Source organism: Etheostoma spectabile, chromosome 23 (assembly GCF_008692095.1).
Source record: "Etheostoma spectabile isolate EspeVRDwgs_2016 chromosome 23, UIUC_Espe_1.0, whole genome shotgun sequence".
NCBI lineage: Eukaryota > Metazoa > Chordata > Actinopteri > Perciformes > Percidae > Etheostoma > Etheostoma spectabile.
The window spans coordinates 21,131,478-21,144,394 of NC_045755.1; the positions used below are offsets into that span (position 1 = coordinate 21,131,478).

Sequence of the window (12,917 nt, forward strand, 5' to 3'; positions counted from 1 at the left end):
ACACGAGCACTGTGTGGCCGGAAACTTTACTCACAAGACCGGGGATCTATTCCCTGATGGGGAGATTTATCTACCAGCTGCTAATAATTTCCCAAGGCTACGTCAACACTACTACGTTTACCTGAGTAGTTTGGATACAAGGCTTAACTAACCATATCAAAAATGTGATCACCCACCTCAGGATCCAGGATGTAAAATAACTATGAGGCTGTAGACTGTAGGAATAGCGCCACCTATCGATTGACATGCCAAAGATGGAGACTGGGCATTCCTCGTTAGTATAGTGGACAGTATCTCCGCCTGTCACGCGGAAGACCGGGGTTCGATTCCCCGACGGGGAGATTTATTTACCAGTTGCTAATTTACATAGGCTACATCGATACTACTACATCTGCCTGAGAAGTTTGGTTTTGAAGCATAGCAAAATATGTGTTTTTAAGAAAATATTAGAGTGGATATACAGCATGTTCCTGCTGTCAAAGAGCGCTTTACAGTGACAATATACGAAGTTGAAGTTCAGTTAAGAACAAAGAGGCTAAGAACAACATTGAGACCAAGACAATTACATAAACATTTAAATTAGAATATGCTCAATTATGTTTTTTAAATACTGATAATTTGGAAAAAGAAAAGAAAGCCCAGGGATTTTTTAGCTTGGACCAACCATGAGGTGGAACTGCAACTTAAAGGGGGTAAGCTTACCTAACCGATAGGACTGACTGATGTGGGGGTTGTTTCTTTTCCAAAGATCGGGTCTCCCTGCCCAAGAAAAGCAACCTTGCTTTTTTTTTTTAAAAAGTGGGGGGAGTAACTTTTCCCAGATTTTTTTAGTAGGGGTCGCAGAAAACCCCCGGGACTAGTGTAGCTAGGGGCCCTAAAAAAAAAAAAAAGATATGCTTTTTACATCAGCTTTGAGCATTTTCTGTTGTCAAAGAGACCCTTACAGTGACGGGTGGTCCCCCTCCCGGGACCCAGAACCCCCCCAAAACAAAAAGGGGGAGGTTAAAAAATCATTAAAATTGAAAAATTTTTAAAAAATTCCCCAAACCCTAATTTTAAAACGGCCCCTTGGAAGTAGGGTTTTCCATGCTGCTGCTTTGCCCTTCCCCTCCCGGTTTTAAAAGGGCATTAACTTTCCCCAATGTACCCCCTTGTAAAACCCTTTTTCCCGCTAGCTTTTTTTAAAAAAGGGGGCAAGTCTTTCATTGGAGGGTTGTGGCAAACCGAACCTTCCATTCCCCTTTGTGTTGGCTTCACTGCCCATTGCGTAGATAGCGAAACCATTTGAATTCGCGTATCTTTGTTTGCTCATTGGAAAACCCGTTTCCCGGGCAAAATCCCCTTTTTCCCGTTGGCTGTGGAATACCCCCCACCAATTTTTGGACATCCCCAACCCTTTGAATGAGGGTCGTCCCGTTAGTATAGGGCAGTATCTCCGCCGGTCAGGGGAAGCCCCGGGGTTGTTTTCATTGACGGGGGGGTTTTTAACCCGCTGTAACCTTTCAAGGCTACATCGCCCCCTAAACGTTTCCCTTAGTAGTTTAGGCTTTACGGTAAGCTTTACCTGACTCATTTCCGTTTCCGTCCCCTGTGGGTTGGGTTTTGGCGGGTTGGTGCTTTGCGGAAGGGAACATACCAGTTATTTTGTTAAATTTGTATTACAGCGGAAAAAGGGTCCCCCAAACACTTATTTTTTAGCAGTTTGCCAAAACACTAACATATCTTCTCTTTTTTTTTTTTTTTTAGCGACTTTTTTTAAATAACGCTTTTTTAAACCCCGGGGGAGCTAACGCCCCAAAATTTACCCCTTAGTGCAAACGACTTTCCCCTAGAAGTTAATTATGTCGGCCCCCCCTCCGACTTTCCGGTCGTGGGGGAGATTTTTATTTACTCCTCTGCCCCCTTTTAGGGGGGGGCCGTGGTAAAAAGTGGGGGTTTTTTTTGGGAGTGGAGGCGAGGCTTGGGATTTAAAAGTCGGATCCGAAAAATGAAAGACGTCGCCCAGTTACGGTAGCTAACCCCCCCGGTAGCGGAAAGGGCCGGCCCGGGCCCTGAGTTGCCGGTTTTCTCGCGAACCCCGGAGCAGCGGGAAAATATGGGGGGGGAATGTGCGAGGGGGGAAAGAGACAGTTAAGTTTCCAAAAGTGGGAAACCCGACCCCAAGCCTGTTAGCGTTTCTAACAGTTTTTTCCCCCCCCTCACCCCCCCAAAACCCGCTGGAAAACCAACCCGGGTTACCCGGCAGCTCTATTTGAAAAACCCGTAAAGTGCGAACCCGGCCCCCCGCCGTAGTTAAGGCCCCGGGGGGGGCCCTAGAGCGGGGACTTTGAGTTTATCTGAAACGGCGGCTAAGGTTTAACGAAAATAAAAAGAAACCGATTGTTTTTCACTTTGGGGTTTAATGCCCCCGGGTTTAGGGAAATCGGAGGTTACTAAGTTTAATTTTGGAACGGGGGTACATAGCAAAGTCACGCGCCCACTGTGTTTTTTTGGGCCCCCATCCCAAAATTAACACCCGAGGACATTTAAAAGGGGCCATGTCGTCATTTCGCCGGGGCCCTATCGGGGGTGGGTGCCCTAGATAAGATGTGGGTTTTGTGGCCACTGGCAGTTTTTGGGAAGACCGGGTTTTGGGTTTCGAGGGGGCGGCTTTCTCCCATTGGACTGGAGCAGCTCTCATTCTAGAAAATTGAAAGTTTTTAGGGGAAAACAAATCCTTGCCCAACCATGGGTTGGGACCGGGAGGCGGGGTCCCGTCTAACACACTTCTCTGCCCCTTTTAAATTCCCAAAGGTGTTCCCTAGAAAAATCCCATGTGAGGTGGTTTTTTTGCCCCCCGACTATGAATTTTTAAAAAAGGAAAACCCGAAGGGGAGTGGATAAAACCCTAATAAAAATTTAAAAAACCAAAAGTGAATGTTAAAAACGAATAGGAGAATTAAAGTGGACTCTTAAAACATCAGATCCTTTTTCAAAAGGGTTTACTAGAAAATGAATTAATATCAGTTCAATTTGTCTATTCTGTCTTACTGAAACCTGGATGAGTAATGGAGAATTTTTCTAAAGGAAATCCCAACCCCCCCGGTATTTTAAAACCAATTCCTCGAGGCCCCAGGCCGAGGAATGGGGTTTGAAGCAAATCTTTGATTCCCCGTTACTAATTTAGCTCTAAACCTAAACAAAACTTAAATTCCATTTGAAAGTTTTGTTTTGTCTTTCCCCCAAAATTTGGAAATCAATCCCATCCGTTTATTTGTTATAGTGTCCCGAAACCTGGCCCCTACTCTGAATTTTTATCTAATTTTGGAGTTTCCATCAAAACTTAGTGCAAAAAAACCGGAAAAAAGTTTTTATGGTAGGGGTTTTTTTAAAATTCCCAATTGGGCCCGTTTGGAGAATGTTTACCCCCAGACTGCGTTTTTTCCCCTCTATTAGATTTAGGGGTCCCCTCAAAGTGACAAAAACCCAAAATAAACCTTTTTAAAAAAACCCCCCACCCTCGATTTTTTCTGGGTATGGTGTAAAATTGAAAATTTCCCTTAAAGTTTTCCCACGGGAATCCCTTTTTTATTAAACCACGTTTGAAAATTTTTTGGGGTTTAAAATGCTGAACTACACGGGGGTTGGCAAAACCCCCTTTTACAAGAGTCTATTGATCGTGCACTTTGGGGGGCCCTTAAAATTTTTAAAAAAACCCCCAAAGAACCAAAATTCCGTTTAAAGCTTTTGTTTTTCCCCATTACCCAAGGGTTAAAAAAGGGTAAAAAAAAAGGACTCCTTGGGAAAAACCCTCCCAAAATTTAAAAAATTCCAAATTTTTTAAAGTCCCCGGCCGAAAAAAGAAGAGTTTTTTAAACCTTTTGGGGCCCCCCTCTAAAAAGAATGGGCAAAAAAAAAAAAAGGGGTTTCCCAGTTTTAAACCACTAAACCGAAATTAAGGGCAAATACGCCGAACCCAAGTTTTCGTTAAAAACGGAAAAATTTCTTTAAGGAAAATTTAAAACTTTTGGAAAAGGGCATTAATTTCCAAAAGGGGAAGGGGTTTTAACTGGAAATTGATTAGGGGGCAAATGGAAACCCCAAACCGGGTTTTTTTAAAAAACCGGGGCAAACAAAATTTAAGCTTGAAAATTGACCCTTTATTAAAAATTTAAATTCCTTTTTTAAATTAAAAAACCATAACTTTAGACCAAAAAATTCCCCGGGGAATTTTGTTTTTTTGGGGCCTGACGCCCTTTCTTTTCGGCCTTTAAAAACGGAAAAAGTAATTTTTTACCATTTTTTGCCACACCTTTACAAGAAATTATTAGCCTTATTAACCAAATCCCCTTCCCTTTTAAAAATTAATCCCAAGGCACTAAGCCCAACACCCCTTTTTAATAAAAAATTCCCAAATTTGCCCCATTCGGTTTCCCCCCCTTTTTAAACCCTTTCCCCTTCTAAAAAAGGGCCCAAACCCTTTTTTTCCAGGGGTTTTGGGCCAACTATAGCCCATTTTCCAAAAACCTTCCCCCTTTTCCCCTTAAAAATTTGGGGAAAAAGCTTTCCCCCAAACAGTGTGGGGAATTTCTCCCCATAGAACAGTTTTTTTGGGGAAATTTCGGGTCGGGTTTTAGATTTCATCCAAGAAAAGAGAAGATTTGTGAAAAAAAATAAGGCCCCTCCAAATTTGGGTTCAGACAAACCCCCCTTATTCTGTACTTGTTTATGATCTTGGGCCCTGCATTGTTCCCAAAGGGGGACCATTATACCCTTTTTTAAGAAAATTGGGAAACCCTTTTAATTGGCTTTAAAAGGGGACGCTCTAAGTTGGTTTAAGTTTTATTTACAGATCCGATTCTTTTGGGAAATTTTAACGATAAACCCTTTTGCCCCCAAAAGGGTTAGCCCTTTGGGAAGTCCCCCCCAAGGACTGTGTCGGCCCCAAATGTTAAATTTAATAAGCCCCTTTTGGGCAGTATTATTGGGAAAAACCACTAAAAAAACCTTTCATTGTTAGAGATGATACTAAATTATATCTATAAATAAAAGCCGGTTTGGAAAAACAAATCAGTTAGCAAAAATTCAAAGGCCCTTTAAAGGGGATTTTTTAAAACCCTGGAGGCCCCCGTAATTTTCAAATTTTTAAAACCTAGATAAAACTAAAGTTATTGCCTTTTCGGCCCCAAGCACCTCCGTAAACGCACTATCCAAAATTATAGTTATTTGGGGATGGAAACCCCATGGCCCCCCAGCCCCACAGGGGAAGAATTTTGGGAGCCATCTTGACCCAGGAATTTTTCCTTTAACCCCCAAATTTAAAGAAAAAATTTAAAGGATCCCCTTTTTTTTCCCCCTCCGTAAATTGAAAAAAATCAAAGAAATACCCTGTTTTAAAAAGACGTGCGGGAAAAAATAGTCCATGCATTTGTTATTCTAGGTTGGATTACTCCCAATTTTTGGGTTATCAGGCTGCTCAAAAAAAATCCATAAAGACTATACACCCGCCCAAAATGCTGCGGCAGGGGTGTTCTGAGGGGAAACCCGGGAAAAAGAGATCCCCGTTTTCCCCGTTTTCCCTTTCTCCCATTGGTTCCTGAAAATTTAGAATAAAATTTTAAAAATCCTTTTCCCCACCTCCCAAGTCTTCAGGGTCGGGGTCCATCTATTTAAAGAGCTTATGGGAACCTTAAAAACCCCTAGGAAAAACAAACGCTCCCAGAGCGGGGTTTACTGGTGGTTCCTAGGTCTCAAAAAAGTAGAAGGGGGAGCCAGAGCTTTAAAGCTATAAGGTTTCCTTTCCCCCCGGGGGCCCCCGGGTTTTCCCATTTTGGGCCCGGGAGGCAGCCCCGGGTACCCCCACCATTTAAAGTGGGCTTAGACTTTCCTTTTTTAAATTAAAGCTTTAATTTTGGGCAGAAAATCGAATTTTTTAGGGGAGTGTATTATTTAACAATTTTTTTAATTATCTTCAAAAAAAATATAATAAAGGGGGGACTTTGGCCCTACGCCGACCCGGTTTTGGGGGGGGGAAAGTTCGGGCCGGGGCCGGGCTGGAGTCTCTTACCTTGTCTTCGGGGGTTTTGTTGAAATAAGGGGTTTGGGGACAGTTTGGGGAAATTTTGTAAACTATTTGGGAATGGGAATCAAATTTTTGTTAGGGATTAGGGGTTAGTCAAAATTTTTTCAGTTTATCTATCATAAATCAAAAATTAATGAAAAAAAGGGGAAAATTGGCTTTAAAAGCCCCGATCCGGTTGGGGAGATTTCGGGCCCCCGGCCGGGCCTGGGCTCTCTTTCCCTGTCTTTTTGGGTTTTTGTTGTAATATTTTAGACGCGGGGGCCCTTTTTTTGAAAAAGAGCCCTCTTCCTACTAATTTCCTTTTTCTTTTAATGGACCCCAAGGCCCAAAAAAGGCGTTATTTAAAATTTTTGGGGATTCCCCCCCCGGGAAAAGTCCCCCATGTTTTTTTTTCCCCAAATGTTTAAGGGATCAGGAGGGTCCGAAATAAGGGGTTAGCATTTTTGGGCCCAGGGTTCCCGCAGAATTTTTGTGATGCCATGTTAACGGAAAAAGGCGGTGCCTGCTACGCCCCTGCTACGCCCGTACGCCCTGCTACGTATCCCGGGCCCTTTGGGGTAATGCCCCACAGGACCCTGTTTGGGCCGGGAATTTACCAAAAAGGAACTGCCCAAACTAAAATTTTTTTCTATTTTTGTTATTGAAACCCCTTCTTTTAAAACCCCCCAACCGGCCCGTCGAAAAACCCCCCTCCCAAAGAGCCTGGGTCGGTCCGAGGTTTTGCCTAAAAGGAATTTTTTGGCCACTGCCCCACGGTTCCCTTTGGAGGAAAACTCTGAACTTTTGGGTCCCTTGGTTAAATTCGGGAAGTGGAAAAATCGAAAAAAGTGTTTTGACCCCCCCAACCCTTTTGGTTTATAAATTTGGTCCCAAAAATTAAAAATTAAAAGTGAAAAAAAAACCTTTTACTAAAAAAAAGCTTTTTTAAAGATTTTTTTTTTTTTTTTTTAATTATTCAAGGTGGTTTATAGTCCCCCAAAAAAAGGAAAACATTTTTACAGGGGTTTTTGACCCATTTTCCCTGCGTCAAAAAAGGTTTTCCCAAGTGGATGTGAAAACCCCCCCCTCAGGAAACAAGGAACGTAGGAAGGACCGCAGGAATTTTAAGACGGACCCCAGGGAAAAATTAAAACCCAAACCTATGAGGCTAAGAATTTGGGTTAAAGGTAAGAAGTTGGGGTTTCCCCCGGAAGGGTTTAAGAACAACAATGAGAGCAAAACACTGACAAACATTTAAAGAATTTTCTATAAGAATATGCTCAATTTTTTTGTACTATGTGAGTAAAGACAATAACAACCGGTACCTCTATCTAGGTGTTTCGTCTTGCTGACATAGTACCTGATGTTGTCTAGCCTCACGGATGATCTGAACCATTTGAGTGTATTGTGTCCACTGACTTACCCCGGTTCTCCCAATCCCGGACCTTTGGTGTTAGGCAAACACTGATATGCACCCTATGCGATCACACAAATTCACAATTCCCCACAACCACTTCTTCACATTAAGTATTTGTCAGGGAAAGGTGATTTAAAATCCTACCCACCTGTTGCAGTTCTCAGGAGGCCTATAGGAGAACACTGTGGCTGGCATCACAGGACATTCTGGCCAAACTCGTGGGACAACTACATGAGGGGAAAACGGGCCTGGGATCAAGCTTGTGTTAAGCCACTGGGAGGAGGAACTCCTGCCCTATATGCGGAATGAGAGTCAACGCGATGTAAAGCACAAACTCCGACACAAACCAACAAGTGTAACAGGAGGAAGCAGGAAGTGGCGAGGAGGGTCAATGTCTGGGGACCTTGACTGGCTTCATGCTCTTTGAAGACATGATGTGGTTTCCTGTTGGCCTCGTCATCAGGCGTGATCTACAGCGCCACCACTGGGGCAGATTTGCAGCCCAGTGCTCAAAAGAGTCCGGGACGAAAAGTAAAGGCCCTTCCGAAGTCTGACAAGCGAAGACAGATTGCTCCCATCGGGTTGAGGAGTCAGTTGCTTTGTCCCTAGTGGAAAAAGTTTGAATCCCAATAGCATATTTCAAATAGTGTAACTGTCCCAACGCATAAAAAACACCTACCCCATACAAAAACTCTCGGAATATGAACAGGGCTCAATCTCCCCCAAAATGGGGAATAGTTTTCTCACCAGCTGCGATTAAATCATGAAGAAGGGACAACAGTTGCACGCAGCACTGAGCATGCTCCTACTGGCAAATAGAGCTCACAGCGAAATATGACACCTAACTAAGGATTGAGAACCGTAAGAAAGAACCAAATGAGCGTTAAAAAACATTAAATTAAACTAATAAAATATATAACTACTTACACTCCCGCATAAAATAAAATGGTTCAGTCAAATACTCAGTAAACCAGACAATTTGTGGCACTATGTCAGCAAGAAGAAACATGAATAGAAAGAGAGTGCATGTTTTAATGACTTCACTTGTGCACATTTAAATGCTTGATTTTGTTTAAATGTTTAAATATTTTTTTCACATAGTAGTGTCAACAAAAATGACATCTCCCCATTGAGGAGTCGAACCCCGGTCTTCCACGTGACAGGTGGAGATACTGTCCACTTTACTAACGAGGACTGCGAGCTGGCGTGTCAATCGATAGGTGCAGCTGTTCAAGCATTTATGCTACAGTACAGCTGTAACAGTTTAATTCTCTTAACATTTACCATTAATTCTCTATGTTAAGTCTTAAACTACTGCTGGCATATATTTGTGGGGTGTTTCCCTCTGTGCATAAAGTTAAGGACAGACTTTTTTGTTAAGTACATAATTCCATATGGGTTCATTCATAGTTTTGAAGCCTTCAGTGAGAATCTACAATGTAAATAGTCATGAAAATAAAGGAAACACATTGAATAAGAAAGTGTAGCCAAACCTTTGGCCCGTGCAGTATTTTCAATTAAATAATACAGTATATGTCTAGAATGGGGTTTATTTGCTATGCAAACAGCATATTGAATTATTATGAATAGATTAATATGTGAATAATATATTTTGATCTATCTATCTATGCTGTTATTTAGTCATTACAAATGCTGATTGATGTTATAATAAATCACTCTTTATATAACAGTATGACTACATTTTAGTTATTACTATATAATAAACATTGTGTTTTGCTGTGCACAGGAGATATTGAAGAAGACAACCGACTTATTTACCTGAACAACTATGGTGTCTTTCAGGAAGGGTCCATCAGGTCATCTGCGGCAGGATCCCTCTAACGAAGCCATGCGCATCAAAAATAATCCTTCTCTTCAGGACAAGTGTCACCCTCAGAGACATGACGTGCTGCAGTTTAGCAAGTATAAGGGGAAATTGTTTAGGTGGGCCCTGGATAACGACGTCGGCTACACCATCTACCTGATGAAAAGGGAAGAAGAGGAGGAGAGAGATGGGACCTTCAACCCTCAGGGACACAGCAAGGACAGCTTGCTGTTATTTCTGGACTATCCTTTCCAGGAAATTAGGGACCTGAGGGAGTAGATAGCTTCCAGGATGCCTGTGCCACCAGGGGCATCAGAGGGCGACAATACTGTCGGCTTTGGAGCCAGGCCAAAGGACACCTGGAGGCAGATCTGGGAGAGCAGGGCAGATGTGCTGCCTTCATCGTAGGAGTGCATCAAAACAGCAAGATGTACAGCCTGCAGCAGTACATCCTCAAGCAGCAGAGGGCTGAGTCTGGGGAGTCCTGCCCTCCACCTGAGTCTCCACTACATCGGCTGCCCCTACGCCACCTACAGCTAGCACTCTACGTCAGTTCACACAAATATGCAGTTACAGATTTTTAGTATTTAATGATCCAACACAGAATAAACGTTATTGTCAATCTCCTAGCGATGGAGGACGAGGAGATAGAGAGGGGGATGCTGAATCTGTCTCCCTGTAAATTTGCCACTGAACTAAGTAGGTGGATCTAGTTTAATAAACAGAGTATTTTTCAAACTCTTACTCCTACCCTTCATGATAATAGCATAATGTCAGCTGTGCTTTCAGGACCAGCAGCAGCTGTCTCCAGAGCCCCGGTGGTGTCTCCACCAACAAGTTTCTCTCCTTCAGTGTAGATAGAGGATTTACCTTCTATAACTGTTCTCCGTCAACCAGTTTGTTATTTTGGTCGTGTTCAGGCCTGTTCTGATGCTTGTGTTCTCTCACTCTGCCACTAACCTAAGATATTAACATGTCAACGATGATGGTAAGTGTTTCCTTTTTTTGCATGCTTTTTCTCAGCCTGTCATTCAAGGATTTGACTTTTCTTTTTGCCAGGCCACACCTTTGAATGACAGGCAGTGTGCTTCCTATATATTGATATTGTTTCTGTGCTTTAAATAGCTATTTGTAATTTAAGGAAAATAGGGTGTTTTCAGTCTGCACTCACAGTTTATTAGAGAGACAACAGGTATAGACACATTGTGAAGCATGAACAAAGTTGACTGTGTCAAGAAAAGGACACAGAATTGTTTTACAGCACACAGGACAGGGCCAACAGCTACTGTTCCCAGACCTGCCGTGCCAGATGACTCCTCTGTGATTGTTGCTTATGTGAAAGGTATTATATTTGTTCATTTCTTACTTCAAACTGCACTGAATGTTGTGTGACGGTATCATGTTATGTGACCAAATTGTTCCCACAGCCACGACGAAGGCTCCGCTGCTCGCCCTCGCCCCACAGCTTGGGGTAGAAGAACAGGCGCCTAATGTGTTGAGACAAAGTATGTTGTCCTCCTATTCTACCAGTGTACCGCACATCAGTTTCCTTCTGAAAATCAAATTCACATTTCTTTTTTATATATTGATACACTCACCTAAAGGATTATTAGGAACACCTGTTCAATTTCTCATTAATGCAATTATCTAATTAACCAATCACATGGCAGTTGCTTCAATGCTTTTAGGGGTGTGGTCCTGGTCAAGACAATCTCCTGAACTCCAAACTGAATGTCAGAATGGGAAAGAAAGGTGATTTAAGCAATTTTGAGCGTGGCATGGTTGTTAGTGCCAGACGGGTCGGTCTGAGTATTTCACAATCTGCTCAGTTACTGGGATTTTCATGCACAACCATTTCTAGGGTTTACAAAGAATGGTGTGAAAAGGGAAAAACATCCAGTATGCGGCAGTCCTGTGGGCGAAAATGCCTTGTTGATGCTAGAGGTCAGAGGAGAATGGGCCGACTGATTCAAGCTGATAGAAGAGCAACTTTGACTGAAATAACCACTCGTTACAACCGAGATATGTAGCAAAGCATTTGTGACGCCACAACACGCACAACCTTGAGGCGGATGGGCTACAACAGCAGAAGACCCCACCGGGTACAACTCGTCTCCACTAAAAATTGGAAAAAGAGGCTACAATTTGCAAGAGCTCACCAAAATTGGACAGTTGAAGACCGGAAAAATGTTGCCTGGTCTGATGAGTCTCAATTTCTGTTGAGACATTCAGATGGTAGAGTCAGACTTTGGCGTAAACAGAAGGAGAACATGGATCCATCATGCCTTGCACTGTGCAGGCTGGTGGTTGTGGTGTGGGGGATGTTTTCTTGGCACACTTTAGGCCCCTTAGTGCCAATTCGGCATCGTTTAAATGCCACAGCCTACCTGAGCATTGTTTCTGACCATGTCCATCCCTTTATGGCCACCATGTACCCATCCTCTGATGGCTACTTCCAGCAGGATAACGCACCATGTCAAAAAGCTTGAATCTTTTCAAATTGGTTTCTTGAACATGACAATGAGTTGACTGAACTAAAATGGCCCCCACAGTCACCAGATCTCAACCCAATAGAGCATCTTTGGGATGTGGTGGAACGGGAGCTTCGTGCCCTGGATGTGCATCACACAAATCTCCATCAACTGCAAGATGCTATCCCATCAATATGGGCCAACATTTCTAAAGAATGCTTTCAGCACCTTGTAGAATCAATGCCACATAGAATTAAGGCAGTTCTGAAGGCGAAAGGGGGTCAAACACAGTATTAGTGTGGTGTCGAAAATGTCACTCTCGAAAATTTGTCAGCACCCCCAACCCCATATATGTTCCCGCGGCCATGGGAGAGGGCAAAGAGGGAGTCAGGTCGCCTGTGCAGGTTCTGTCATTGACCAGTAAAGCAGGGCCCTGACATACATGGCAGTTTCCCCAGGGTGCCAGGGAAATACATCTACTGCCCCTCCAGAGGGTTCTCCCTCCACGAGGCACAGGGCATGGGGAAGGAGATGACATGGGGGGAGCTCAAACTGTCAGACTTCTGTGAGGCTGAGAGGGACAGATGGGTCGCAGAAAAAAAAAGAACACTAACACAGGCAGTTCTGAAGGCGAAAGGGGGTCAAACACAGTATTAGTGTGGTGTTCCTAATAATCCTATATTCAATTCAATTTTATTTATAGTATCAATTCATAGCAAGAGTTATCTCAAGACTCTTTACAGATAGAGTAGGTCTAGACCACACTCCAGAATTTACAAGGACCCAACAGTTCTAGTAGTCTCCTCCAGAGCAAGCAACAGTGCGACAGTGGCGAGGAAAAACTTCCTTTTAGGCAGAAACCTCGGACAGACCCAGGCTCTTGGTAGGCGGTGTCTGATGGGCCGGTTGGGGTTAGAATGAAGAGTGGAAATAGCAAAAATAGAAAAAAAATAGTAGTTCGTAGCAGTTCTTTGTAGTAGTTCATGGCATAGCAGGGCACTGTGGGCATTACAAGGCACAGCAGGACATAGCAGGGCACAGCAGAGCGTAGCAAGATGAACATGGCATCGCAGAACGTTTAGCGGGACCATGGCGATAGCTGCTACCATGATTTTAGGTGAATGTATATTACTCATGGTATATGTTAAATAATGTTATGTAATG

General features: G+C 43.2%; 1 non-coding gene across 1 annotated transcript; it reads left to right on the forward strand.

Moving 5' to 3' along the window:
- Positions 1-269: 269 nt before the first annotated feature.
- trnad-guc (transfer RNA aspartic acid (anticodon GUC)) lies at positions 270-341 on the forward strand. Its single transcript has one exon. It is a non-coding gene; the product is annotated as a tRNA-Asp (tRNA).
- The last annotated feature ends 12,576 nt before the right edge of the window (positions 342-12,917 follow it).